General features: G+C 30.6%; 1 long non-coding RNA gene across 1 annotated transcript; it reads left to right on the forward strand.

Moving 5' to 3' along the window:
* Window positions 1–990: 990 nt before the first annotated feature.
* LOC117121401 lies at window positions 991–9,301 on the forward strand. Its single transcript, XR_004447542.1, has 4 exons — window positions 991–1,172; window positions 4,115–4,144; window positions 5,636–5,783; window positions 7,711–9,301. It is a non-coding gene; the product is annotated as an uncharacterized LOC117121401 (long non-coding RNA).
* The last annotated feature ends 1,659 nt before the right edge of the window (window positions 9,302–10,960 follow it).

The following is a 10,960-nucleotide window of genomic DNA, read 5'->3' on the forward strand; positions in this document are numbered from 1 at the left end:
TCAACATTGTTTTTGATAATAATAATAATAATAATAATAATAACAATAATAATAATAATAATAATAATAATAATTAATAAATAATAATAATAATAATAATAATAATAACAATAACAATAACAATAATAATAATAATTCTTTATTGGTCCTCATTCAATTGGAAATCAAAAATTTGGGCTGATTGCCTGCGGCAGCCGCAGTGCAGTGCCACCTGTCTTAACTACAAGATATATAACGGATACAAACATTGTCCTTTACCCGCCTTACACTTAATGTGAGGGTTATTCAAGGAGTCAAGCGATAAGGCTCCAACTAAAACCTGAACATTGGCCAGGTTTGAACTGGAGTCTTGAGCACAAGAGGCAGGAACAATACCTCTCAGCCAACAGTTCAGCTCAGCTTACAATATTTTCCTTATATTTATCAATCTTTGATTGAAATTTTGAGATAATATGTTAGCTATTATAAGAAATGAATAAAGTTATATAAAATTCATAGAGTATTATCAAATATATAAATAAAAAGGTAATAGATACATTGTAGTTGGTACCTTTTTTTTGGTATACATATGATAACAGCATTGACTACTACCAAATACGGAAAGGAGCTAGATGTTTAGTAGCACTTCAGATAGTAATACCTTCCAATTTTTGCAAGACCATGGATATTTTAACAACTATGGCGTCATTCATTATTTTTATCATTTTCACAAGAGTGCAAACACACTCTTTTAAAAGTTAGATCTATTAAAATGATGACTTGTCATTTTAAGATCATTATTTTATTTTGTCATAAAAGAGTATATATGCCTACACTGTCAACAACCCCCTTCACACCCTTCCAAAGCATAATGTTCTTGTACTCTCTTGCAGAAATATGTATGGTCACTAACAACTATGATAAATTTCTTTCATTCGTTAGTAGTACATAATACCATATTTTTTATGTGCTTTTGTTGCCCTGGTCCTTGGATATAGTATCAATCATACACATACTGTGCAACCTTATCCACTCCCTGGGAACCTAACCTAATTTATAGAGCTTCAGTATAATCATGGTATAATGGGCTTTGTAGTTCTTTTTCAGATAAGAGACAACAAATCAAGAAATATTTATTGCTAACAATACAGCAAGATTAATCTCAAACTCTTGACTCAAACTCATAACTCAAGGTACAGTATTTGCGCTTTATAAATTGACCTATTATTATTATTATAAAATATAGATTTTTTTTAAATTTTCTAACGAACATTACAAGTTCCCTTTTTGAGTTGAGCATCCAAATGTTGATTGACGTCTGTATACGTGCGTCTGTAAAGTTTCCTTGAAACCCATCCTCGAGCATGAAGAAAAAATCGCCTGTATTCATGAATTCTGTATTTAGGCATATCGGTGGGGTGGGGGGGAGGTAGGCACTCTTAATGGAGCGAAGTTCTAGTTCTCTTTATGCTAATAACCACACAAAGATGTATAGTAAGTGTAACTGATTGGCTTACAGTAAACCTTCAAACTAGCGTAATATAACCACATTAAAACATTGGATGTTTAATGTGAATGAAAAGGAGATTGAGTATTGTACGATATATACAATAACACATAATATGAATGTTATTTGATGTCAATTATAATAAATACATAAATAACATGCAAACAGATAAACAATGAATAAATTAAAACAAATATACAAATATATATAGACAAATAAAAATACACAAACAATATGAATAAAGAGAAAAGCAAACAAATTAACAAGCAAATAAACATAAAAAATAAACAAACATACACATTCTGGTGTCACTAGGCCTAGGCCTGTTGTCAGCAGATCATGGTCAGACCTTGTTGCTTGCGCGAAAAAAAATGCAACCCTTTAATTAAAATCAGCGATTCATCAACGATTCACCTGTTTCATCATCGACGATTCGCTTTTTTTTTTATTAAATCCAGATAATTTTAAAATTCAAGAATTGTTTATAATGTTTTCATAAATTTATAAAATAAAATGCAATACAATACAGTATTTACATAGGCCTATTTCCCATGGAATCTGCCAACGCATTCTTTAAAACGTATATAGAATGTATATAGAATTTTAATATAAATCCCCAATTACAATGTAAAAAATAATTAATTCCATAAGAAATCAATTTATGATTTTATAGAAATTGTATATTATTCATTCTATACATTTAACTGTATAATTTCTAAAGACTTTATAAACATATAAACAATTTTATTGAAAGTCTTTCAAAATTACATAGAAAATATATCAGAATAAAACGAGAATTCTATAGGATTATTCTGAAAGAAAAATAGAAATTCTATAGACACTATATTTTAAAAACTTGAAGAGAAAATATATAAATAAATCTAGAAATTGTATAAAATTTAATCAGAACTCTTTCTATAAAAAGTATATACATTTTTTCTTCTAAGTAATTATTTATAGAATTATATTTCTATAGCACTATCTCTATAGAGCATGGATGGGTTTTATATAGAGAAATTATTCTTGGATATATTTTCTATAGAATTCTATAAAAACTCTTAAACCTCTATAGACTCGCTTCGCTCGCATACTGGACCTTATGAAATGGCCCCCCTCCCCACTTGCAAAAACGTTCCGCCGTCATTGTGTAAGCATGGAATATTTCTGGTTGATGAGGATGTCAGACTGTAGGCATATTTTGACTTAAATCAGTTTTAACAGACATAGCCACAAACCAACAAATCCAAGAAACAACTGCACTGACTATTCCCAAAATGTCAGCATTCTTTCATGTCATTTCCATGACAACACAATTTTTTGTGAATTTTGACATCCATCTTGGATGGTCTTTCAGCCAATCAGATGTGGCGTAATTGATGAGGCATCTGCTCGTCCATCTCTTGAGAGATGACATGCTATGCTGTGTTAATATGGTTCACCTCTACCAAGCCTGCAAAAAATATTATTTTCCTTATCCACTTAAACCATACCTTATACTACTAGTAGTAGACTACTAATGGAACGTCAGCGATTTTTAATCAAATTAAAATAATCCAATTATATTTTGAAATGATGTATGGTATTACTAATTTTAATGATTTTAATCACTATCTAACTTTACCAGGAAATTTTATACAATACTATACAATGGTAAAATTATTGTTTTACAATTTTTGTGTTGAGTATGTGCCCCTTTTTCCTGTAAACTTTATAACAGTTGCTTTTACTAGGTTGGCCTCTAATACATGCAAAACCCAGAGTTTATAGAAAAATTAAACAAATAACATCATTATGAACACCAAATGTATTAAGTTATTAAAATTATATATATTTTTCTTTCTTCGACAGGTAGGCCTATAAAAACTATGGCAGCAACAAAACTAAAAATGAGTTTTTTAACAGAAGTAAAGTAAATCAAAATTTAAATACATCTACAAAAAAATTGTAAATATCTTTGTCTATATCAACATCCTATTTATAAATGAAATACAATATTGTTCAATTTTCTAAATTGAAATGTAGAAATTTAAAAAATATCAATAACCAAAGAAAGAAATACTGAAATATACATTCTCGAAATATAAAGTAAAGCCTAGGCCAATGTATAAGAAAAGACGATTTTATCAACATGGCCCAGTTAAAGCAAAAACTATATTATGTCTTCTCAGAAATCTCAAGATATCTCATTCCCAATAAATCTTCTGTTTATAAATGATATTTGAAGAAAACAAATTAAATTATTGTTTATCTATTTGTTGCAATTAAATCTCTCAAATTACCCACAAGGTTGATTGCGGTACACGTTGATTATAAATATTTCACGGTTGACTGGCAAAACATATAGCTGTCATGTACTTTCCAATCATTAACTTCGTTAAATCGGAAGATTTAGTTTTGTTGAATAGGAAGATGTAGGCATGATTACCCGAGCGCGATAAAGTCGTAGGAGTATAATACCATTCTTCATAAACACTCAGTTGTATTGTCTATAATGAAGACTGCTTCCAACAAAACAATTTCCCCAAAACACAATGATTAGATCTGTTTTTCATTATTTGTAAATATTTAAAAAAAAAAAGAATATATAGTAATAATTTCTTCTAGGATGTTTTTAATTTTTTTTTTAAGATAACAAAATGGACAAATACTCCCACACAGGTAATTTATGCCTTTTTTTTTAACAATCCTACTGGTATTGAACAGTTTTGTGTGTGTGTGTGTTATGTTAACTTGACTTGTCTTCATAAATTATGATTTATATGTTATGGACAAATTTTGAAAAAAAAAAAAAACAAATAATATGTTTGAAGCCAATGACAAGTTGAAATCCAAGAATTTTAGAAGCATGCTATAAACCTATTAACTGGTGACGTGTAGGGAATCCCTTAATTACGATTTCCTTACACTGTGGTATTATTTTACATATTATATCAAGGAGAAATATATTTTAATGGTGAATACAGTTCCCTAGTGAGAATTTGTTTTCATATTTACAGCTTTCTAGATTGAAATATGGAAACTGTATATAACATCTAAGGAATTAGATTTTTTTTAATGTAGTAAATGGAAAACAGAACAAATTATAATATCCATCTCTGTTTATCTGATAGAAAACAAAGTTTTTTAGAATTTTCAATGTGGCGGTTAGTGTCTAATATACTGCATCCCTACCTAGACGCCACTACGATATCGTCAGATCAAAAATTTAAAAAATAATACTTTCCCTATCCAAATAATGTTATTTTGATTGCCAATCCCTAAATGCACAATTTGGACCATATAAGCCATAAAAACTCTCATAGGGATTTTTTATTCAATGCTCTAGTCAGCCTCTTGGTTTGGGCTCCTCCGTCAGACAAGTTGGACCCCTTGTCGGCAAATTTCTGGAGCCAAGCCAGATACTTTAATCCTACTCCAAAAGTGGTCATTTTTGTGTTCTCTATCGGCTTTTTTATATTTTTATTTAGGCCTATGAACAAAGAAACACTTCCCTATCTTTAGAGCCAGACAGAGAATAAGTGGAGTTGATTAACTTGGTGGTTAAGACGCTTGCCTTCTAATCCCAGGGTCCTGGGTTCAATTCCTGTCAGTGTTGCATTATTTTTTCTCATGACCAAAATGACTCCACTCCCTAAACCTCATATTATTGTGTAAAGCATTGTGTGTGTATGTTTGCCTTGTGAAAGGGATTGTCACCTACAAAGTAGGACAGTGATATAGTTATTGACAATCCTTTGGTGCAAGTCTTGTGTGCCTAAATAAATAAAATAGAAATAAATAAATAAAGGCTATCAACATTTTTTATCTAACTTTCTCTTCGTGGGTCCCATATCCCCTTCCTTCATGTACCTCCCTTCCTTATCTCCCCTTTCCTGTCTGCTTCTCCTCATTAAGCCCAGGATACCATGACATCATCTATGTCGAATTTTAAAATTTATTATATTATACTTCAGTTTTTGTGAATGTCACACCATCCATTATATTTTTAATACCGGATCTGATTCAAACATATTATTTCCGGTGGTTACTTAGTCATATTAAACGGAGGAAAAAACATTTAACTCTGTTCGTATGATTAAGTGAGAGTTGATGTGAATATGAGGAGTAGTATGACTTCATAACATAGAGATTTACACACTTACATTCTAGTGATGGACATGGCCCGAATTTATAAGCTCTAAGGCTTATTAGAACGTTCCATTACCTGCATTTCAACTCACCACTTTTACGATCACAAACAGGTATAACGAGCAGCTATGCTGACAGCAGTCTCAAACGTTCACTTTCAAAACAGCAGGTAATATTAATCATATTCAGGTGTTGAACTTCAAGGCTAATTGTTCCGCCTGGTCTTAATGTGTTGCTTTTCATTTACGTTTTTCTTAATGATGATATTATTTTACATGTATTCTTATGCTAAAACATTTAATTGTAAACATTCTACCAATTAATTAAACGATAATGATAATAATACTCATTAAAGAATACAGTAATTGTTTTCGTTTATATTAAAACTTTACCTGTACTTTTCTGTCCAGTTGTCATACTAATTGGTTGTATGATTATTGCTGATAATATTTTTACTGTACTTCTTCAAAAATATAGGTAAATAAATAGCAGTTGTCTTTATATATTGATTTGTATGAATGTACAGTATACAAATATTGAATAACATGTTTATTTATTAAACCATGTGATTCCTGTTTTTGGAGAGTACAAAACATATCCCCTCCAACAGGTCCACTGATTTATCTCAGATAAGATAATATAATACATACTCCAAGTATCGAAATGCACGCCATCGTGTCAGGATTCAATATTTCGACGTCAATTATGTCATCATAAGGAGATTCAATATTTTGACATTAATTATGTCATCATCAGGATTCCTGATGATGACATAATTAACGCCGAAATATTGAATCCCGACACGATGGCATGCATTTCGATACTTAGAGTATGTATTATATTATCATATCCCCTCCCCCACATGAAAACAGTACTGTAGGCCTACATACAGTAATCATGAGTAATCTGGATTGTTTGACAACATTGTGAGATATGCATAATTATATTCATACCTAATGATTATGGTAATGTTAATTTGTCTGGGACATGAAATCAGCTTTGAATTGATCGTCATGGAAAGTATTCTGCTGACCTATCAGAAACAAACTAACACACATAAATACTAGGTCTGACCATCTAAGGAAGAAACAATCAATTTGTAAATTTTCCTAAAAGAATACATGCACTGTTTCCCCTCCCCCATCCCTGTGTATACATATGAATTACCCCTTCTATTTATGAACATTGAGGTGCTTGAGAGGTTATATAATTCATTTTATTATATTTAAAAAAATCAAGTTACATCTCATAATCTAACCTAAATAAAAACAGCTGTCATTACTGATGGTGTCATTACTTAAGGCCAAATAAAAAAATATTACCAGTTTCTCGTCCCCTCGTGCATCCAATTTTTTTTAAATTTTTATTTTTATTTTTTATTTCCTTTATTTTACGTTTACGTTAAAAGTATGAAAATATTGCTAACTCGCATCAGTAAAATTCCTCTCTCGATCTTTCGTGGTGTTGGGGATACATGGTTTGAATCATGTCTAGTGCTTCTTTTATTTGCTTTCAATGTGTCTACTTGGTAAAAGTGAGAAAATAGTAGCTGTTTCCCATCAGCCATCTTGGATTTACCATCTCAGAGTAAAAAACAAAAAGGAAAAAAAAGTGCCCTCATTCTCCATTTTTCAAAATATTAGGACAAGAAACTACCTTTTTTTTTAACTTGGTCTAACATTTGAGAGCACAATCTATAATTTCATTGCACATAGAAATTTTATTTTTGGGGTGATTCCTTTTTCTGTGCAAAACCACTTATTGCGGGATTATGCATGTTAAATTTGGCTCCAACCTGAAATAAGTAAGGATTTGCATGATGGCCATTGGTGCACCATTTAACTTTGTTTGAATGTGTGTGTTTTGATCTAGTACGATGATCCTCACTCTAAAGACGTCAGTACTCAATGGAAGACTGATAGATTTGTATTAAATATGACGCTGTTGTTGTTGTTATTATTATAAATAATACAATAAAAATTATTTTATCATTATTGTTATTTTGAAAGGCATCATTATATATGTTTTATTATTGGTATTATATTTGTTGTTGTGATTGTTGTTATTGTTTTTAATAATTCAGTCTTCTTTTGTAGGTAAAATTTGCCAAGTGCTAATGCTGTAGCAGAATTATGTGATGGAAGAAAATCTAGAAAATCTGCATAGGTAATGTTTTTGGCTGAGTAGATACTTAGTAGATACTAATTTGTGGAATTCTCTTCCTTATGGAATTGTATTTCAAGGTAGAATTTCAACCTATTTTACTTATGTAACATATTTTGATTATTTAAGTATGCAAAGTACTATAAGATTTTTCAAAATATTTCAAGTATATTATTATATTTCAGTACCTTTAAGATAATTCTTGGAAGAGCAGCTTTGTAGGTCTGATTTAGTTGGGGCATGTTTCAAATAATTATATATAATATATTCTATTGTATTATATTACAACTTATAATTAAAATTATTTTATTCTACAACAAAGGTATAACAGACCTCAAAAATTAAATTATAAACTAATAGTAAAGTTAATCCCTAAATATAACTACAAAGGCCTGCATAGCCACTGGCAATAAAACCAATAGCAGGCCTATAAATAAACGATACTGATTAAAAAACTATCTGTTTCATTTCGTATTTCCATGTAAACAGGTGTAAAAATTATTTTTAAAGGTAATTATACCATCTGAGAGGAAATCTGGAAAAAACCATAACAGAATTCAACTAAATATTTTAATTGCTTGTTTAAAGGGATGAAATACAAACTTTTAATATAAATAAATTTAATAATTAAATTTAAATAATTTAAAAGCATATGACATGCCTAAATATGGTCAGATGACATCACATCATGACCATATATAGTCACATCATGACTATATATGGAATATAACTTTTTTTGTCAAAGAAAATTTGATAGTGTGGACAGAGGTTTAGGATGAATGAACACCATATTGATTGATGGACAGCCTATGATTGACATTTATCTCTAGGGATGACAGGGATGATTTATGTTTCATTGTTTTAATGATCACTGTAATAAAAAAAACAAAAATGAAAAATGGTACAGGAGGTCAAAAGAAATTCAAAAAACTACTATTTTGTTTATTTAGTTTTAAATTTGAGGGCATTGCCATCATGAAGACTCATTTTTCATTACCGTAAAACCTTGAATAGAAGACCTATTGGCTTAATTAAGCCCATTTTGAAAAGAAGCCCCCTCTTCAGTCCGCAAAAGTAATCTCAAAAAGAAGCCCATGGGCTTTTAATCAAGATAATATGAGCTTCTAATGAGATAGTATTTACATTCAGACTAACTTTATCTTGGAATATTATGATAGCGTGTCAGTATCAATATTATTTTATTGTACTAGCATGGATAAAATATTTTTAAAATTTCACAGAATTTTGAATTCCGTAGTTGCAAAGTAGAAATTCGAAAATTTGCACCACTCAATTTGAATAGAAGCCCCCCTTTAGTTTGCAAAAGTAATCTCAAAAGAAGCTCATCTCCAAAAGAAGCCCTTCCAAGTGTCCTAAAAACAGATGCCTAGGGCTTCTGTTTGAGGTTTTATGGTACCTATATTATTATTCTCATTATTATATAAAAATTTGCCTTTCTTTTGTAGCCTATTCTGGAAAATTAATTTCATTGGTAATTAATAAAAGTAATCCATTGTGATTATATTTTACGTCTATGAACTGTTGACTTAAAATGTGTTTTGTGTTGATAAGTGTTACAATAAATATAATATCTTTGGTTCTTAATCTATTTATTATAAATATTCTTTGTTGATGATCAAAAATAGATATAAAATATTTATTACAGTACACAGTGGAGTTCTTATTATAGCTCCATGCTTAGACAATGACGATACTGTAGAAACATCATCAACCGTCACAGAATCCACCTTAGAATAGCTGGTACAGTACCAGTAAATTATGTAACAGAAAAAAGACAATAAAAAAAAATGACAAATATATATTTTAACAATTTTTCATTGGTAAACATAAAGTGACAGAATTTAATTTGACCCAACAATAGGATTTATTGATTGAAATATTGATTTATATTTCAGAAATCTGCTTTTGCTGTCTATCATGTAGGCCTACATAATATGCCAATCAAAATCAGAAGTGATATAAGCAGGTTCTGTGTGTGTCATATGTTTGTTTTTGATACCATTCCCTGAGTCAACATCACTATTGAACATGGTGTTATGATGAGGATGGTGTTAGGCCTACAGATTACAAAGCGTCCTCTTGATGAGACACTGGCGTCATCAGTTTGCCTGTCACCATCATCATTTACATGTCAGAAACATCAAATGCCTGTCAACGTCACTCATTGTCTGGGAGATAAAAAGTATAATGACGGATATTTCGTATATAGTCTCTGGACTCTAGGCACTGATTAAAATTTGTATATTACTTAGTCTCTTTGCACTGATTAAGAGAGGTAAATACAGATGAATGAAGAAAACTAAGTAGAAAACTACAAGAACTTATTTGGTATGATTTGAGTCACCTTGAAAATACAAAGAGTACCATCGGCAACTATTTGCACCCAGTAATTTCAGTTAATTTTTTTCCAAAGGACCATTGCTCTCTGGAAGGAACTCTACTACAAACTGCCATCTCTACATCATCTGTCACATGTTTAGGGAGCGCAATTGCACCGCAGTTTCCAGTATCAATTTTTCCCTTACACAATCAATCAATTTATTAGGAGTAACACCTTAAGATCGGTGGCACACACAACGATAATATGGCTCATCCAAATTAACAGTTTTTACTGACAATGAAGTAAACTTAAAAATAGGCATAATTATAACGAAACACAATTTAGAAATAATATGTTGTAACTTAATCATAAACAAAACAGAGAAAATTAACTAACATGAAGATTTAAACAGGCCAATAAAAATCACAAACCTGTATAAAAGCAACAAATAAAATATATTACAAATTATATATGAAAGACAAACAAATGTCAATAGTTGCGCCATGTCTCTATGAAAAATTGCTTTATTAAGCTAAATAATATATCAGGTTACGATAATGCCGCGTCTGAGAGGCCTATACAAACCGGAAGAAGAAGAAATACCTGTCCGTGTAAGTCCTTTCATGGTTTGGGGAAATGGTGGAGGCCGGTGGAAAATATTTTGAGGAAAACAGGAAGAGGAGGAGGATAATTATATATTTATTTATTTATTCAACTTCCTTTTACAAAGGTAACACGAACAATAGACCTACATACAAAGTTCCAATGAGCAAAATACATGTTAATGTACAGAAACAGTTTCTTTAAAATAGAGGATAGTTGGTGGTGGCGGCGGCGACGAT

The sequence above is a fragment of the Anneissia japonica genome, unplaced genomic scaffold, assembly GCF_011630105.1.
Source record: "Anneissia japonica isolate Jap-2015-1 unplaced genomic scaffold, ASM1163010v1 scaffold21_len1647178_cov195, whole genome shotgun sequence".
Taxonomy (NCBI): Eukaryota; Metazoa; Echinodermata; class Crinoidea; order Comatulida; family Comatulidae; genus Anneissia; species Anneissia japonica.